The sequence below is a fragment of the Mus musculus genome, chromosome 8, assembly GCF_000001635.26.
Source record: "Mus musculus strain C57BL/6J chromosome 8, GRCm38.p6 C57BL/6J".
NCBI lineage: Eukaryota > Metazoa > Chordata > Mammalia > Rodentia > Muridae > Mus > Mus musculus.
In genome coordinates this window covers 68725786-68745478 of record NC_000074.6, presented here as the reverse complement: position 1 = coordinate 68745478, position 19693 = coordinate 68725786, and the positions used below count along the sequence as shown (strand labels likewise).

Sequence of the window (19693 nt, the reverse complement as noted above, 5' to 3'; positions counted from 1 at the left end):
CAATGTTCAGCATCCTTAATCATCAGGGAAATGCAAATCAAAACAACCCTGAGATTCCATCTCACACGAGTCAGAATGGCTAAGTTCAAAAATTCAGGTGACAGCAGATGCTGGCGAGGATGTGGAGAAAGAGGAACACTCTGCCACTGCAAGCTTGTACAACCACTCTGGAAATCAGTCTGGCAGTTCCTCAGAAAATTGGACATGTTACTACCTGAGGATTCCGCAATACCTCTCCTGGGCATATATCCAGAAGATGTTCCAACTAGTAAGAAAGAAACATGCTCCACTATGTTCATAGCAGCCTTATTTATAATAGCCAGAAGCTGGAAAGAACCCAGATGCCCCTCAACAGAGAAATGGATACAGAAAATGTGGTACATTTACACAATGGAGTACTACTCAGCTATTAAAAATAATGAATTTATGAAATTCCTAAGCAAATGGTTGGACTTGGAGGGCATTATCCTGAGTGAGGTAACCCAATCACAAAAGAACTCACATGATATGTACTCACTGATAAGTGGATATTAGCCCAGAAACTTAGAATACCCAAGATATAAGTTATAATTTGCAACAGGGCCTAACAAACACAGAAGTGTATGCTCACAGTCAGCTATTGGATGGATCACAGGGCCCCCAACAGACGAGCTAGAGAAAGTACCCAAGGAGCTAAAGGGATCTGCAACCCTATAGGTGGAACAACATTATGAACTAACCAGTACCCCGGAGCTCTTGACTCTAGCTGCATATGTATCAAAAGATGGCCTAGTCGGCCATCACTGGAAAGAGAGGCCCATTGGACTTGCGAACTTTGTATGCCCCAGTACAGGGCAAGCCAGGACCAAGAAGTGGGAGTGGGTGGGTAGGGGAGTGGGGGGGGAGGGTATGGGGGACTTTTGGGATAGCATTGGAAATGTAAATGAGGAAAATACCTAATTAAAAAAACCTAAAAGTAAAATAAAATAAAATAAAATAAGGAAACAAAATGTATAAGGAATGTGGGAGACTTATGAGGCCATAGGTTTTAGTATAGAATCCACTACCACCTTTTTTCTAGAGCACCATAAATGGTAACTGCATTCTAAAACTATCCTTATACCCACAAATAAGTGTAGCTTTCACTCCTTGCATCAAAGAACTTTCTCTTAATAATGAATAAAAAAGAAAAAGTTGTTGTCGTTAGAAGCTCCTTCAGACTCTCAATTTATCTGGTTTTGAGGTGATGTCTTGGTAGGAGAATCTAGACTAGAACTATGAAAACTGTGCACACCTCCAACCTATAGTCCACCAGTTAACTCCCCATGAACTGCAACTAAGAAGTCTGAGCAGCAGCAGGGTGTCTAGAAGGACATAATCTTGAGGAACTCTGACTGAAAACCATCCTGTGTGTTCATACGACAACTTCTATTCCAAGGAGAAGCTGCTAAAGTTGGACACACCTGCACTGTCTAAATCTCTGGTGTGGATGGATTGATGGCAGGATTAGAAGAGGGGCTAAGTCTAGCCGCGGCAGAACACTGGAATTTTAGGTAGACCACTTCCCAGGAGGTGTTGCTTCCAAGCAGCCTCTCCCATACCTAAGAAAGTGGCAAAAGTGAGCAGAAATATGCCCACTTTTGTTTTGGTGACTCTTCAGAGCAATATTATTACTGTATTTACTTGGCTGCTTCATCATCACAGTATTACAATACATACAGTGATGGAGTTTTAGGATTTTTCACCCCTTTCCTTGACATTGTTCTCCAAAGCATGGTGGGAGTTCTGCAGTGATCTTCAAAAATTGTTTTATCAGTGGGGAGATTGAGCTGTCTTTCTCCATCCAATCAAGATAAGAGCTGTGTCTGAAGGGAAGCTCTATTTATACATTCCAGGACTGGCTGTCTTCCAATGTGCTCCTTGTTAAAAGAAATAGGAAGGAGAAGCCTGTGCTCCATTGGGGAGGGAAAGAAACAATGCTTCTCTATCTAGTTCCGTATCTAGTTATGAAAACCCTGTGTGACTCCAGGTGTTGGCTTAAGAAACTGGGAACACACTGGGGACATTGACTTATCCCCTCAACGCACAGGACATGGCGAGACATGACAGAAGAGGAGGTGCCTGAGGAAGATGAGCGTCCACTCATTCACATATTCTTGAACTTAAACTTTTCATTGTAATATAGTCATTCCTCAGCCTCTGTGGGAGACTGGAACAGGGACGGCTTCACATACCTGAACCCAAAGGCACTCACATTCCTTGCAGAGAATTTGCATAGACATATAAATACTCTTTGATGTGTTTTCAATCACTTCCAAGTGACTTTTGGAATCCAACCTGATGCTATGTTGACATCAATTATGGCACTATTGGGGTGCCTAGGAAATAATGCAGGACACATGTCTGCATATGTTCAGTAGGGATGCACGTAGAAATATGTTTCATCTGAGTTTAGTTAAACTTGCATATGTAGGACTCACAGACATGGACAGCCAGATGTCTTTGTCTCACATAACGGGAATGAGGCAAGGCAGAGGGTCTTCCTAGATCATTAGAACTAGAGCTTGTGAGGTAGACAGCAGTACACTGGACTGGGAATCATGGGGTTGCATCTCTGTCTTGGATTTATCTTATTTTAAGAGGACAACACTGGAGAGACAAATGATTCTCAGATTTTTCATCATTAAGAACCCATTTGAGCCTTGTATGGTGATATATGCTTCTAATTCCAACACTCAGGGAGTTGAGACAGAGAGTTCAAGGCCAGCCTAGGCTACATAGTAAGTTCCAGGTCTTGCCTAGGGCATAGAGTGAAACCTTGTCTCAATAAAACAAAACAGTTCAACCAAACACAAAAAGCCAGGCTTGGTAGCTTGGACCTGTAAGGCCAGGTACTTGGGAGGTTGAGGCAAGAACATCTGGAGTTCAAGGCCAGCCTTAGTTACATAGTAAGTCTGAGTTGAAGGCCAGCCTTAGTTACATAGTAAGTCTGAGGCCGATCTGGAAAGAAGGGTTGGCAAGTAACAGCATTTCCTGCTCTTTCAGAGAACTGAGTTTGGCTCCTCAGCACTCGTGTCAGGTGATTCACAGCCACCTGTATCTCTAGCTCCAGGGAGATCAAATGCTCTCTTCTGGTCATCATGGCCATGCCTCAGCAAGAGTGTGTGTTTGTGTGTGTGTGTGTGCGCACATGTACATAAAATTTCAAAAAAAGGAATAACCCATTTTGTTATCTTTGTCCTACAGATACATTATTTTGAAAGGTTATGAATTATTTCCATTCCTTTATAAATATGGAAAGCCCAAGGTTATCTGTGGCAAAGGAGATGATCTGTGTAAATCTGAGCTGAGGGATTACTCTCTATGCTAAACTGTGGAAGCTGCATGACCTCTATTTTTTTTTTTTTTTTGGTTTTTCGAGACAGGGTTTCTCTGTGTAGCCCAGGCTGTCCTGGAACTCACTCTGTAGACCAGGCTGGCCTGGAACTCAGAAATCCACCTGCCTCTGCCTCTCGAGAGCTGGGATTAAAGGTGTGTGCCACCACGCCTGGTGCTGCATGACCGCTTATGCCTCACTTTCTTCCCATTTGTCTCTCCCCCTCTTTCTTTGTCTGTCCCTTGCCCACATGTGTATGTTTCAGACAGGGTCTCATTCTGCAGGCTCCGCTATCCTTAAAGCCATGACAATTCTCCTGCCTGAGCCTCTTGAACTCTAAAATTATGAAGCTGCCCAGCGTAAGCCTCAGTTCCTTCCATTGTGGAGTTGTGACAGGTGTAACAGGTGTAGCAAGCTTAGGGCAGTAGGTCTAGCATGGTAAAAACCAACGTCTTTAGTATGTAACCATACTTTCCCACTTTCCACCATGGAATATTCTTTTCTCATGAGCCATAATGCCCACAGACTGTTCTCTCATCTTTATTCTTTCATAGGACTCTCCTAGCTCATCTTTTCTCTTATTATGTAGATAATGATAATTTGTTCAGAGAGGCTTTCCCATTCATACTCTCCTCTCTCAAACCCTGGCCTTTCCTGAACCCATTACTGACTGGTACCCAGGCCTCTCCTGTGATGCACCTCACAGAGTCTGTAAAGGTTTAGTATATGTTTTCCCTTTGGCTTGAGCCAATCATAATTTATGTTTCTATCCCCTTCTATGGCTGGTGGAACTTTTAACTATTTATTTTTAGAATTCTGTGCATGTCTGTGTACCTCAGTGTGTGTGTGTGTGTGTGTGTGTGTGTGTGTGTGTGTGTCTGTCTGTCTGTGTATGTGTGTATGCATGCATGTGAATACAGATACCCATGGAGGCCAGAGATACTACATTTTCCTGGAGCTGGGCATCCTGGCTATTGCGAGCTGCCTGATATAGATGCTGGGAACCAAACTTGGGTCCTCTGCAAGAGAAGTATATGCTGTTAACTGTGAGTCATCTCGCTATTTCTAGGCAGTGGCAACTTAGGCTTTCCCTTTAAGGCATCGTGGAGATGGACTCTGAGTAAAAGAGTAAAAACAGGATTCTCCCAGCAAAAAAGAAAGCTGATTAACCAACAATGTATACTTCTAAATACATTCTAACACTCCACAAAAATTCAAATAATAAATTTCCTGGAAGTCAGAGTTCCACATAATCTAGATTCAGGCCACTTCCAGACTCTTTTCTTCTTTCTCCCTAAACTTCTCAGATGTCCTGGTCATTTGGAGTATTAATTATTTTCAAGACTTGGTCAGTGCTTGCCTTACTTGGCTTCATGAGTCATGTGTGTCTTCTTGGAGACCGTCTCCCTGGTTTATCTGCCTGCTTGCCTTGCCAGGTCCCTCCCAAAGGCTACTTCTCAGAGGAACCTATCAAACTTCGGGTAATTCAGGGAAAGGCTTTCTTTTCTCTCCATGTAGCCTAGGTTGTCTTGAAACACATTCTGTAGACCAGGCTGGCCTCTCTAACTCAGAGATCTGCCTGCCTCTGCTTCTCAAGTGCATGCTTAAAGATTAAAGGTGCATGCCTCCACACCCGGCTTTCTCTGAAATTTTAAATACTAGCTTCAGATTTTTCCACTAGATGCCAGGTTCCTCAGTGAGGACTATGCTCAGTCGCTTGTGTTATTCCCACAGTGGCACACAGTAACTGCTTCACTTGCTGTGGGTGACTAAGTAATGACTTGACTAATGCATTTCCTGCTAAGTGTGTCTCTTGAAGCCAGGGAGGCAGTCTGAGGTCCTTGGGCTGTGAGTGGCTAGACAAGGTGAATCATCCATCCCCTATATCACAGACTAAGACAAACAAGAAAACCAGCAGCGGATGGCCTTTGCTGCCAGTGGTCAGGACCATGTTCTCAGCTTGACCTCTCTGTCTTTGTCATCTGGGGCAGCAGCTCACTTGTTGCTTTCCTGAGGCAGTTTTTTCTTGAGGGGTTATTGATTCTGAATGGCCTTGCTCTTCCTGTCGCTGAGCAGTTTCCTCTGTTTAGTGCAGACATATCCTACAGTAGTGCTCCTAATATCCTTGAACACTCCTCCAAACATTCTACTGTTGACAGTCAGTAATAAAGAGTCTTACAATAATGTGTGTTATTGAAACATATTTTATTAATGGACAGCTTACTACAGTGTATCTCTAGGCCAGTGGAAGGGTACAGAGTGAAGGCATGAAAGCAGGACAGGGGTTTTATAATATTGACCTAAATAATAAATGATCTAAGATGATGATAATGGTTGGAAAGATGATAATAACTTCAAATAAGCCTATCCACCACCAGTTTAAAACAAATTAGAGCTGAAGCTAAAGTTAGAGGAACCTGTTTGTGCCCTTTAGAGATATGAGTTATCAAAGAGAAAATAATATTTAATATTTGAAAATGAGAGTTAATGAGATGGCTCAGCAGGTAAGGGCACCCACCACTAAACTTGATGACCTAATTTTGATCCCCAGGACCCACCGAGTACAATGAGAGAGTGATTCTATCGGATTGTACCCTGATCTCCATATGAGCACTGTGGCTCACATGCACACACATGTACTCCAAACAAATATAAATGCAACAAAAATTAAAAGGAAATAGTTAGCATGCTCACAAAATAACTTAAGATGTAATATGAAATGTAGAAGAAAAAAAAGGGAAGAAAATGAGTGTTACTAGTCATGATTAAAGGCCTTGGGTGAGTGAGATTTCTGAACACTGGTGAGCAAATGTAACTACCTTGGCAAGGAAAGCCCCTGCTCTGAGCATCCCATGCGTGTGCTTGCTTGTCTGGGTTTGTGTCACATGGATGCAGGCAGATGTGAACTGAAGGATGCAGGCAGATGTGAACTGCTTCCTGGCGTTCTACTCATCTTGTTTTTTTTTTTTTTTTTGAATGACCTTCTGCAACTTTTTCGTGTTTTCCAAAGTGAGAGGCCATGCAGTGCACAGGGATAGGGTGAAAGAGCCACCTTTAAAGCAAGGGGTGTGCCAGCTTTTATTTGAGGTCTTACCTACACTGACAGAAGTGTCACCCCAAAGAATGGCTCCGGTCTGTCATATGGAGAAAAGAGCAGTTTGGGAGGGGGTATTTCTGTCTTTCAAGCCTCCGGGATTGAGCTAGAAAGAAAAGCATGAATCATGTACATTTTATGTAAATACTGTAAAACAACCGATTCATTAATTGGGGGAGGGGTGCTGGGAACCAAGCCTTGCGCATACTGGGTAAGTACACTCCCTGTAACCTGCCTTCCAGTCCTGGCTTATTGTTAATTTTTAAAGTTAGCATCTTACTGTATAACTCAGGCTGGCCTTGAACTTGTTAGATAGCCCAGGATGGCTTCAAAGTCAAGATCCTTTGACTCTACCTTGCCCATGTCCAGCCAAAATAATGGTTTTTGTGGTTCATGCATTTAAAGATCTGACTATGGAGACATCCCAAAGAACTTTAAGTGTCTCCCATTCAGACAACAGTTATTAGTTCAGCCCATACTGTATTTGAGTTATAAAACTTTCCCTAAGAATCTACTTATTTGGTTCAAACATTATTTACTTTATTCATTTTACATGAAAATTTATTTAGAATTCTATTTCATAGTTCCAAGGTTTTAAAAAGTGGACTGCATAGAATATAATTAGACCCTATCTTAATGACTTCCGCCTACAACAGTACTAACTGGCTAATCTCTAATCTCTGAACAGAAAACGCCTTACATCTAATGACCCGCCGCTGACTACACAGCACATTTCTGTGATCTGAGAATCAGATAACCCTGATTAGTGGAACTGATTTGAAGGGAGAGTCAACACAACTTCAGTGGAGCTCTCAAAAGAAAAGCAATTGAGCTTTAATGAATGAGTTTCACAACTGCTATATCTCCTGGATGGCTTGGATCAAGTTTCTCAAGGACCCTGGTGATCTGAGACATGTGATCTAGGATTATATGAAGTAGTTCTGTACTCAGCATTTAACAGCTCTGCAGTATCTATTTAAGCAGGTGATTAGCACACCAAAGCCAGGTGTGAGCTTTAGGCTCACATGCTTACACTTGGGCTGAGGAAGGAGGATTGTCACAAGTTTGAGGCCACTCTGGGCTATGTAGTGAGGTTCAAGCCAGTCTGGACACAGACAGACAGACAGACAGACAGACAGACACACTCTCTCTCTCTCTTTCTCTCTCTCTCTCTCACACACACACAGGTCTAATACGCACACCTGCCTTTTATAAACACAAAAGCTTTCTACTTTAAGTCACACTGCTGTTGTCCATTCACTTCTTTCGAAACCTGTTTATGTGTCTCCTTACTGTTCCCACATTGGCAGTATGACAATAACATATCTTTAGTATGTCCTTGAAAATTCAAACAGCATAATTTAATTTCTAAATCATGCTTATGAAATATATTTTAACTCTATAACATTTCAGGTACAAGCTAAAATCCAAGTAGTAAATTTTTCCTTTTTGGTAGTAAATCTTAGAAACTGGTTTTAGCGAGGCTAGGTTTATGTCTATAATCCTAGTTCCCAGGAGGCCACACAAAATGTCTTCTCTTTTTGTTCCTTTTTAATTTTTTCATCCAACGCTGACCTTTACATTCATTACAGTGAATGTCTGTAATCATAGCACTCAGGAGCCCAAGGCAGGAGGATCATAGGTTGAAAGTGGTTCTTGGCTACCATGAGTTTGACATCATCCTGGACTCATGAGACTGAGTCTCTAAATAATAAAACAGAAACTACATCTAGGCTTAGTGTTCTGCCCAGCCTTTCTGGTCCTTGGCTCTAGGGCATGCATGGAAATCCATCTTTCTGCTAGTTTCACTGTTCAGTTTTGTCGGGGGCTGCCTCTCCTGATGATGGAGATAAAATGTCCACATGACAGAACTCTGTAAGAGAACTTCCTGAGCAGATAATCCACTGTAAATTTCTCTCTTGTTCACCCAGGAAAAGGTATCTTCTCTTAATGATGCTGTTACTTAGTTTAATTGCGTTATCACTTTCTCAATTCAATTATTTTTCATATACTATTGAAGCTATTAAAAACAGAAGGACACCGGTCCCGGAAAACTGGCTTTCAATTGGCATGCAGTGACACACTGGCATATGCGTTGGTATCTCCTGCAATACCCCAGAGCCAATATCCAAGTGGGAGACGTTCGAAAGTGGTGACCTGATGCACCTCCACATGCTAAACACCCATAAAGGAACCACAGTCGACCCTTAAGTGGTCCCCTTCTTTATTCTATTTAGAGTAATAGAGATTATTGTATCTATAAATGTGGGAAGCCACATGTGCCGTTGCAGAGTGGCGCTGGCTACTGCTGGCCACCATGCATAAGTTTGGACAAACAACCAATGTGTACATATGCAGTAAAGTTTTTTGCCAAGATACTGCCTGGCCCGGGCATGATAATGAGGTTTTGAGAGTATAGCCAATCAGATGTGAGACATGCAAATGAGGTATGATAATGAGACTCTGTGAGGTACTAAGAGAGAGTAACCAATCAGATGAGGAACATGCAAATGAGGTATAGTGCATAACCAATCTGGGTGTGAGACACGCCTCTCCTAGGCCTATATAAGCAGCACAAGTTCTGGGCTTGGGGTCTCTTTGCTTCTGCAATCAAGCTCTCCCAATAAACGTGTGCAGAAGGATCCTGTTGCAGCGTCATTCTTGCTGGTTGAGTCGGGCGCACGCAAGATATAAAGTATGTTCTCTATCTTTCACATAGCCTGCAGGGCATGTCTGTGCTGGGGCCATGGCATACTCAGAATTTCTAGCCCATTTTTCCAAACTAAAACCTATGTATAACTTTATTACATGATTCTGGAGACACCATTGAGTAAAGAGATGAGAGCTACTTCAGTAGGTGAAAGCAATCAGAACTAGAAGAACCTATCAGTAGATGAAGACAGGAATGCTTTAGTGGCAGTTAGGACAAAAGCTCTGAAGAAGTTGCCCGACTACCTACTAAGTGTGAAATCAAAAAACCCTGACTTCCACCTAGTGACGTCCATCTGCAAATGGAAATTGCCATATGATTGCCTTTTGAGGATGCTAGGAGCTAATCTGTGAGAAATAACTGATGTCCACATATGTACGTGCATATCTATGCAGTGTTAACTCTTTGTTATCTTCCTATCATGCAGTACTTTGATGCAGCTAGAAAAATTACACTGTATGTTTTGTGATTTGGCAAACACGGATTCTTCTATTTTTCCACGAATCTCAGCTGAGTTGATGTAGGGATGTGGCCGCTAGAGGTCCTTACAGACATCGCTTAGCCACAGTTGGGGCTGAAGGGTTAAAGGGGTTTCTGATCTTTTGTAAATAAAAGCTTCTTACTGAAGGCCTTATTACTACAACTCAGGGCACCCAAAACAGTGACTATCTTATTAATTCTCTCAAGTAGAGTGTAAGAAGTTTTGGAGGCAAGCCATTAGGACAGTCCTAGCAGCGCAAATGCCTCGGGGATGAGTTGGGGAGTGGGGACGAACTTGTAGGATAGATGCCCCCTCTCTGTTGGGGCGCAACTTCCAACAGTGCCCTAGTCTCTATCGCCAACTTCTCTGATGTTGGTGATCAATCACACTTGAAGTCTCTACGGTACAGGAGACCCTGCTCTCCACTCATGCTCCCTGCAGTGACAGTCTCTCAACCAGGGCACCCTGCTCTGCTCGGACCTGGAGCGGGGACGCACTGCAGACTGGCCCTGGAGGAATTAGATGACTGCAGCCATACACGACCCCAGCCCTGAGGCCCACGCTACCCCCACCTCTCAGCTCTCGGCTCCTCGGGCTCCCACTCGGAGGCCGGCGCTGTGCTTGGCCGCTGTTCAGCCCGCGCTCCCCGCTTTCCCCCTCCCCCTACTGCTCCGGGTCCCTGGAGGCTCAGCGGCTGTTGGAACTGGAGGTGGAGCCGAGCCCAGGGCCGCCTCGCAGGAGGGAAAGTTCAGCGGCAGCAGGGGAGCAGCGTAGCCGAGGGATCCGGCTCCGCTGTCTGCAGTGTTGCCTGGGGTAAGTCGGGGTCCCTACCCTGAGGGCTGGACGGGTGTGGCCCGCTATGTGCGGGCGTGTCGCTGCCGTTTTCCAGTCCGCGCCACTGCCCCCGACCTCGACCTCAGGGTGGCTCTCTGTCAGCCGGGAGGACGCCTGCACCGCTGGCTTCCAGAGACCACTGCTGTCCTAGGGCTGAGGACTCCGGAATCACTGCCCTCTGTAGCCCTTGCGAGGCGCGTGGAGGGATCGGTGTCTCTAGGTGGACGCGCGAGGGTCCCGTGCCGCACCCCACGGCCAGCTCAGCTTCTTCAGCGGTAATTGAGCCCCCAGCTGTTGGCTTACTCTCCAGAAACCCCACTTCAAAGTAGCCTTGGCATATGTGCGGGTGCCTCTAGTTTGCTGTTTTTGGATTGTATTTGCTGTGATGAAGAGGGTGGCCCGTGGGCAGCACGCTCCCCTGCATTGTGCCGCCGCGATGGTGACTCTCTGGATCCCAAGGGTCTTCACATCTGCATGTGACTGCATGCAGTTGTATGTGCCAGGGGCGGGGAGAAGCTCTTCCAGGGAATGGTCTAGGGGTGCAGTGGGGCATTCCGAGGGCTGGAGGAAAAGGAAAGCTGTGCTGGGCGAAGGCAAAGTTGTTTGTTTCCGCCACACTTCCTGCACCTGTACCCCTGTCGTCAGTGATTCTGAAGTTATGGAGGAAAAGACGTTAACACTATTGTACATATCCTCAGTGGACGCTAAAAATGAAGTAGTAATGAATGATCGGATGGCTGTATTTTGCAAAATCCATTTTTTATTCAGATTGCAACGACTTGGCACAGTTTTGACTTAAATGTCATTAAAGACAACTAACTACGATTCTATATTTATAAAGAATTTAAATATCTAGTAAACCCTAGCAATTCCACGGGGTTTATTGGATTGTGTTGACACTTTTTGTTCAAGAGAGCTCCAATTATTATGGTCCTTGAGCATTAATAAACTATGGGTTCTGCTGCGTGGAGAGAAGTCTAACAAACTTGGAAACAGAAGTGTAAGGCAGAGAGTAACTGGTTCTCTAGGCATAAAAGGTCACCTGAACACACAGAAGAGGGATTGCTGTAACAGAGGGATTATGTGTTGAGCTTCCAGAAAATATGAGATGGGCAATTCCCATTGTAGGAACCTAATACATATATGATCACTCCTCTGCATTGAATCAACTACCTAATGGATGTGTCCAATGTGCTTCACTAGGGTGAGCTCAGGAAGTGAGCTTCGTAGGGTGAAGAACAGCTATTAAAACAGCCTAAGACAAAATCATGAACGTACTTAAAGCACTGAGGTTTTCTTGTGTGATTAGTGTCTGAATAATTAGCACGGTGTAATTGTCAAGCTTGAACTTTGCAGATTGGGACACACCTGCTGTCACTCCAAATTACGAGATATTACTTTAATTTCTCTCCATCTTCTTGTCTCAGATCTCCTATATCTAGTTGCAAGCCATATTAGCGAGCTTCAAAGAAAAAAAATATCCATTGTTTAGATTCACCCATTTACATCATTGTGAGATTGTGTTTGCTGTTTCGGAGAACTGGCATCCAAGAGGTTCATCCTACTTTTTAGCTGCATGACCCAGGGCCAGTCACATATTAAATGGTTTCAAGATTCTTCATTTGATAACAATACTTGACAGAGTGAAATAACATTCTTTTCTAAGCACCCAGAGATACAGTAGACCCCTCCCAAATGCTATCCTTTGCCTCTCTTAAATACTTTTAGATATGCTTTGACACTTAAAGCATTAACAATAATAATTCCTTCTTTTATGTGATCTTTTGCTTGTTGATTCATGCTCCATCTATGCATCCATCCATGAGGTCATTACCACTGAAGACCATCGGATTTCCTGTATAATATTCCCTGCTTGGATGTTGGCTCTCTCGAGAATGGTAGTAGGCAGTGCTTCATGGGTTTCTTTGGGTTGAGAATCCATCATCAGGATTAGGGATGATGAAGTGGACTTCCCAGTCTCCCTGTTTCCCAGCTCTGTGCTAAATAAGATGATGCCACACCCAAAGAAGAAACAGTAAGCTGTGAGTGGCTGTTGCCTTTCTTGCTTACCCTGTGCCATTCAATGGCAAGCAGCAAGGACTTCCTACACCTTTACTGATTTGAAGCTTACAGTGCAATGAAGTTATTCTTCAGCTCACATCCTTCTTCGTGTACTCCTGATGAAGGGACCTTGGGACTGTAAATTATAGCCCTACCATATATTAAGGCTAACAGAGGTACTAAAGAGGCTGAGCTCAGGTAGACTTTATTACCTATTGATTTGGGCCTCATGATAAAGTGGTCTTATAAAACTTGTAATAGCTGAGGTCTCAGAGTAGTGGCTCTGCCACTAGGGGCCTCCTTGGTACACTGGATTACCCTGGGCTGTCATATGTTCCCATCCTTCTGTCCTTTCAGTAGCAAAGAACTTGAACGTTCTTCATCAGAGAAGGACGTGCATATAAAAAGGACTATAAAAGGCCTGGAGATCAGTGAAAGCCCCCTCTTTGATGGAATCAATGTGGTTTAAAACATAACTTTAGAGACTTAAAAATTTGGCTTTTTTAAAAACTTTTTATATTATAATATTCAAATATGGAGGTTTTTTTAAATTTAGGAAATAAATATACAATTCAGATGTAGAATTTAATGTTCTCTCTCTCTCTCTCTCTCTCTCTCTCTCTCTTTCTGTGTGTGTGTGTGTTTGTCCATCTGTTTTTGGTGGATTTTTTTCACTTAATCTTTCAATGTATTTTAAATAGCTTTTTCTTCTAAACGGATACTTGTAGGACTAAAATAATATGAATTGCCTTTTTTATATAGCGAGTTGGAGCTCCTCCCTTCCCTACCCTCTCCCCTTCTTCTTCTCTGCCTCTTTTTCTTCTTGGAGCTACATTAAAATTTGCCTTTAAGATGTCTTGTTACATTCTACAATGTAGCACTCAGGGTATCTTCTGTGTGAGAAGTTTGGTTGAAGTTAGAGCCTCAAGTATGAAGCCCAGGCTGGCTGCAACCTTGCAGTGGTCCCTGAGCTACCACTCCCAGCTACGGGTTTTGAAACACTCTTGTATATTCTGATTTTAATGAAGTTAGTTGGGCTTTAGAATATTTGTTGGACAACTTAAAGGTGTCTTTATTTCCTAGATATATCTTGTTATTTGGTAAAAGAAGCACTGACAGTATATGTAAATGGGCATTATTGTCCCCAATATCGTCATACTGTTTGCAAATAAATAAGAGAAAAATTTCAGGTTTTCAGTGAGACTTAATTTAGTCTGAGAAACTAAGCACTTCTACTCTGCACTGAAACATCGGCTAAGGTAACAGAAGTTAGCACCTTGAGACCCCAGTTCTCACAAAGGGCTTTCTCTTCTTATTTAGCAGAGCCTTTCTGAATTCAGAAACGTTACAAACATCAAGTTCAGATGTCCTCATGTTGTGATTTGAAGGCAAGGTGATATGATTGTTGTTTTTTAATGAAGGTATAGATCACGCTGTGGCTAAGGAACAAAATAAAAGGACTAACTTTAACTGTGAAGGGGCCATAGATGGTTGTTTATTATCATCTCCCCCTGATTAAGCGGAATTCTTTGGATTGCTTTTAGGGTTCTGGCATATCAAAGAGTTGTGCAGATCCTGTTTGTACAAAGGAATGCTGTTCTAGAACCAGAAGAGGTTTTAACCTCCAGCTAGGGAAGGGCTTGGCACCTCTCAGCCTGTCCTTCCCCTTCCCAAGACCGAAGCTGAGCCTCAGCCAAAATGATAGACACGCGGCTTGCTGCAGAACACAGTGATTTAGTTTTGGCCAAGAACCCCAAGCTGACAAAGATTATGGATGCTTGCCCAAGGTGCAGGAAATGAATGGCTCTTTATACCTGCGAGTCATTTTTAGAGACCTGCATCTGGGAGATGCCACCTGTAAGGAAATGACAACTGTGAACCTGTCACTTAGGCACAGGCGGCACAGCGATTTCTGTTGTTTCGAGGCAATGCAAAAACCAAACATTTGGTTATCCTGGGGTTGCATCTGCTCCTTTGCTTTATTTCCACACACCAAGAACATTTGGGTTGATGAAGAGGAAAGCAGAAAGCACAGTAGGTAGGTGGGAGCTGTCTGTTTATACGGATTGATTTTTGTATTCCCAAGGCACAGCTTAGTTCAGCAATCTTCACTGATAGTTTTGTGAACATCGCCTATTCTGCTTTAGGGTACCCTCAGAAATGATCTTTTCTTGTCTTTCCTTTTCATATACTTAAAACATTCTTTAGAAAGGCTCTTCCTAGTGCAGCTGAAGCTGACCTTGACTTTGTGAGCCTGTTCCCGCCTAAGCCTCCAGAAGGCTGGGATTACAGGCAAGCTCCACCATGCCTAGCGTGGATACTTGCTGCTAAATTGGCCAATATGTTTTAATGGTGCTGCTGCTAGCACATGAGTTGTCCTTGTACAATTTACTACTTGGGTATTCCTTTCATGTGTGATTGACCCTCCTGGGCCAGGCTGTTAAACCTGGCAAACACATAGCACATTAGAGTTCAGAGCCAGTTACCTCTTTGCTGGGTGTTCCTGTGTGGTACATTCTACACAGCCATGTGTAAAGTGCTGTCTATAGAAGTGCTGAGAAGAATGCCTACCAGGTAGTAAATTATATACATACATATGTATGTATCTCTGTTAGTGTTTATTATAATTATTGCCTGGGTTGCTTTCAGTATAGATCAAGATCACTATAACCATAGAAATACTCAGTGGCAAAGATTCAGTGAATTTAGTACCTCTGGTAGTACTTGCAAAGTCGGATACTTCATTGAAGGTTTCTCATTATATTTCATTGCAATGTAATTCTTTCCACTATAAAATTGGTTAATGCTGTGTTAAGCACGGGACATGAAGTGCTCATGCGGTTTGCACAGCCACTTTGGGCTATGTGTACTATTATTATCTGCACTTTAAAGGTGAGAGAACGAAAGTTTTGGAGATGATACTTGTGTAAGGTTGGATGCTAGAGCTGGGCTTAAATCTACATCTGCCTGGTCCCACCTAGAACCTCTGCTATTCCCAGTACCCCCTCCCATGTACATGTGAATGGGAGTGAACATGTATGTAAATACCCATGTATATGTAGGCCAGAGGTCAAGGTAGGGTGTTGTTTCTTAGGAGCTATCCACCACTGATTAGGCTAGGCTGTCTAGATGGTGAGTGGAAGTAGCTGGATAGGAATTCCATTGTCTATGTCTTCCGAGCACCAGGATTACAAGTGCACACACACCACCACAGCCTGAGTTCTCTGTGAATCCTGGGGACCTATTGGTCCCCAGTCTTGCATGGCAGGCAAGCTTCTTATTGACTGAGCTGTTCTCTAGCCTCCACCATAGATTGGTTTTTGTTTTTTGTTGTTGTTTGTTTTTCTCAACATAAACTCCTTGAAGTGACAATTGAGCAAATGTCTTGGAGTTCTGAGGGTTGGAGAAATGTCTTGGAGTTCTAGGACATTGATTTCCATTACTTTATTGTATTGGTATCTATTTCTGAGCAGGATGGAGCAAGATAACAAATGGGGCTTTATCAGACTTGCTTCAGCACTTGTTATTTATATGTTTGTACATCCAGAGTTTTTTCTAGTAGCCCAAAATACATTGTAAATAACTTAAATAAGTTTCCTATGTGACAATGAACTTCTTTCTTTTCTCCTCTTCTCTTCCCACCCCCTCTCTAGCTTTTTTTTCCCTCCCAAGACAGGGTTTCTCTGTGTATCTCACAGTGTCCTGAAACTTGTTCTATAGACCAGGCTGTCTTCCCACTCAGAGGTCTGCCTGCCTCAGTTTTCCCAGTGCTGAGTTTAGAGGCATGTCCTACCACTGCCTGGATAATAGTTACCTTCTTATCAAGGCACTTTGCAGGGAAGTTGAAGAAGAATATGTGGATAAAATCAAGAATGTGGGTTTCAGAACATAAAAGTGAAGGCTGGGGACAGTCATTCATGCATTCATTGAGCAAAGTGCATATGCTCACATTATATAAAGATTTTCTACTAGATAATTCAAAAACTATAAAAAGGGGACAATGTAGGGACAGGGTGCGTGTTATAACTCGGAGATGGGCAGCTCTGGGTTTGTTAGCACAGCTGGATCTCTTCTTAGACTCCCAACTCTTAGTCTCCATGTATAAATTTTGTGTGCATAATGGGGACAATACATTTTTGACTTCTTGCCAGAAGTAATTGAGATCTCAGAAAAATGCTATGCCACTGGAAGTAGCTGGTACCTATGATAGTGCCTCCCTACTGTTCTTTCTTAGATATCTCCTCTCATGGTCTCCAATCTTTCCCTTCTTCCATCTAGTACTGACTAGTTGGATGAGCATAAAAATAATGATACCTGAAGTCCAAGGTAGAGTGTGATCAACCCTTGAAAAGGATGCTCTTTTCTGGTTCTCTCTCTTAGAGCTGGGGCAGACTGGGCAATGATATTAGGCAATCTGTGGACTGGCACTAGCTAGTCTAGGCTCCCTACCCCACTTGGGCATTTCCAAAGCTGACCAGAAGAGGCTAGGATCCAATAGCAGCTTAGTGCCTACTGTAGATGCTAATGATGTAGAATAAGGCTGGGCTGGAGAGTAAGAAGAAGGTGTATTAGTCAGGGTTCTCTAGAGTCACAGAACTTATGGGTAGTCTCTATATAGTAACCAGGAATAGCCACTACAGAGGGTATTTAGGGAAATTGGAAGAAGTTAGAAGTGAAGTTTGAAGTAGGCCAAAGCAGAAAATGTTCAGGATTTTGGGGTATGCAAGGCCAACTCTTAGCAGATTGTATTTGAGGGGCTGGGGCTAGTTTGGTGGTTCTGAACTGCAGAGCTTACAGACAGGCTCTGCCCAGGAACTCACAAGAGAACTGAAGCCCTTCTGTATCCAGCTTTGTGTGTTGCCTAACAGACACGTCTCTCTCCCTAGACTCTGACTACAGGCTTTTCTGAAGGTGGCGCATTCAGCAAGGAGTTAAATCAAAATTACTAACTCTCTGCTGATTCCCACTTGAGATTTCAAGGGTTAGTTGATATCACAGAAGAAATGAGCCTCCTTTCCCCCCTTCCACTTGGGGATTTGGTTAGAGACATCCATGTCTGTTTCACTGTGTGGCTGGGAGCCAGAACCACCGGGGCCTCTGGGTGTGTCTTGTTGGCACAGCCTGTATAGTGGGCTGTGTTGTAGGCCAGGGTGGGTTTTACCAAGATGTGCCTGGTGGTTTTATGATAATGAGCAGCCTTGTTTGGTGTGCAGAGTAGATGCTGTGTGTGGTGGGGCAGGAATGTGGGTTTTACAGAATCATTACAGTTTAGGACCAGCTCTTTCAGTCATAGAGCAGGAGGCCTAGAGACATTATTTATTGTGTGATGGCACATAGGCTTAAGCCAACCCTTCTGTGAGTAAGTAAATAGGACCTGCCCAGGTGCAAGAGAAGCTGAGGTCAGGGTTTTGAAAAAAAAAATAAATGCAGGATAGGGTTAGAGAACCATTTGTCTAAAGCAATTTACAGTAGTTTTCAAAATCCCATTTTATGGGATTCATAGAGTGTATTAACAGAAAAGCAACAAGCCAGCTTTAAGAACACAACAGAGGAAGCTTTGAAAAAAAAAGAGGAATAATCCTTAAAGTGAAATTCAATTTAGTGGATTTGGGGAAGCTTGTTATAATGAAGATACAGAGAGACCTGAGATCATCAGAAAACGTGGGAATCAATGCCTGCAATGAAGAGGCAGTGACCTGAAGACTGTGGCTTTGGAGCTGCTGAGGATTGGCCAAAGTTCAAATCTGTACAGTTCCTTTTTGTGATCTTAGGCAAGTCGATTCTCTAGATTCTAGTTTCTCATCTAGAATATGAATCAATTTATTAAGGTTTTTACATTTGGGGTTTGCTCATTAAATGAGATGTTTGTAGCCTGTGTTCTGTATGGCAGGTACTCAATACATGGAAAAGAAAACAACAATTCTCCAGTTTTCTTTTTGGAGGAAATTTGAGAGACTAGAAGGAGACTGCTGCTTGCCCTAGATCTCGACTCTCTAAAGTCTACTTACTCTTGGATAGTTTTCTTATTATCTCCAATTTTTAGACTGTTATAACTCAATATGGATTCCCACTGAGCTTATGTTACCGTGGTAGGTAAGATGAATCCCAGAAGACCACAATGGGTACCCACATTAGTTACTTCCTTGTTGTTATGACAAGACACTACATAAAGCAACTCAGGGAAGGAAGAGTGTTTCTTTTGAGAGAAAAGTCTATGGTGCTGGGGAAGACACACTGGTGAGTAGTACATGTGGTGGCTGATCTCCTTACATTCAACAGTCAGGAAGCAAAGAGCCATGGGTGCTAAGTCTCAGCTTATTTCTCCATTTTGTTCACTATGTTTTGTTTACTAGCAACATTCAGGGGACTTTCCTACTAACTTAAACCTTTTTGGAACATCCTCACAGATATACCTAGAGGAATGTTTTCTTGGCAATGAATTCTAAGTCCTGTCAAGTTGACAGTCAAAATTGGCGACTGCCATACCTTTACAACGCTTAAATCTTTGATTGATGGCAGCGTGACCAGGGCTTTCTGTTAAACAATGGATTTCTGTATCTCCCATGAGTCTTTTGACTTCCATGAACATAAGTAACTCAGACTACTTATGCTGCCTTTTGGTAACCTATGTATATAGATTAGCGGTCAATGACCTCATGAATCAAATGGAGAATGTTTGTGGTCATTGAGAACCAGGGCTGCCTCTTTCCAATTCCTGTTCATACTTTCAAAATGGTAAATTTTACTGGCAGCCAAGGGTTTCTTATGCAAACACAAGAAAGTGTTTACGTTTTTAGCTAGAGAGGTGTAGTAGGGAGGTGGGCATGAATGGTTTGTAAATCTGATCGCCACAAAGCATGAGGATGTGTGTGTTTGATGTGGTGTTGGATTAGCTGGGGCTGAAAGGGTGCAGAGAGGTGTGGTTCTCTGCTAGGACTGTTGGCTCTTTGTGGGGCTGAATGACAGTGTGAATGGCCAGGGATTGTAGCTGTTCTTCACCACCAACAAGTGAGAGTTAGGAAATGAGTAGACTAAGCTTAAATGAAGTTGGCTTTGCTAACTCAACAAATTCATGTGGGGCCTTGAAAGGTGGCTCAGAAGTTAAGAGCATTGACTGCTCTTCCAGAGAACTTAGTTTTGATTTCCCAGAACTCACAT

General features: G+C 43.0%; 1 protein-coding gene across 8 annotated transcripts in view; it reads left to right on the top strand.

The window, feature by feature from the left end:
• The first annotated feature begins 9857 nt into the window (after positions 1–9857).
• Csgalnact1 (chondroitin sulfate N-acetylgalactosaminyltransferase 1) overlaps positions 9858–19693 on the top strand; it is a 378841-nt gene continuing 369005 nt past the window's right edge. For 4 of the 8 annotated variants that reach the window (XM_006509628.4, XM_006509627.4, XM_006509625.4 and 1 more), the window contains exon 1: positions 9858–10453. The gene's annotated coding sequence lies outside the window, so the exon portion shown is untranslated. The other 4 variants (NM_172753.5, NM_001252623.1, NM_001364256.1 and 1 more) reach the window with 3 other exon arrangements.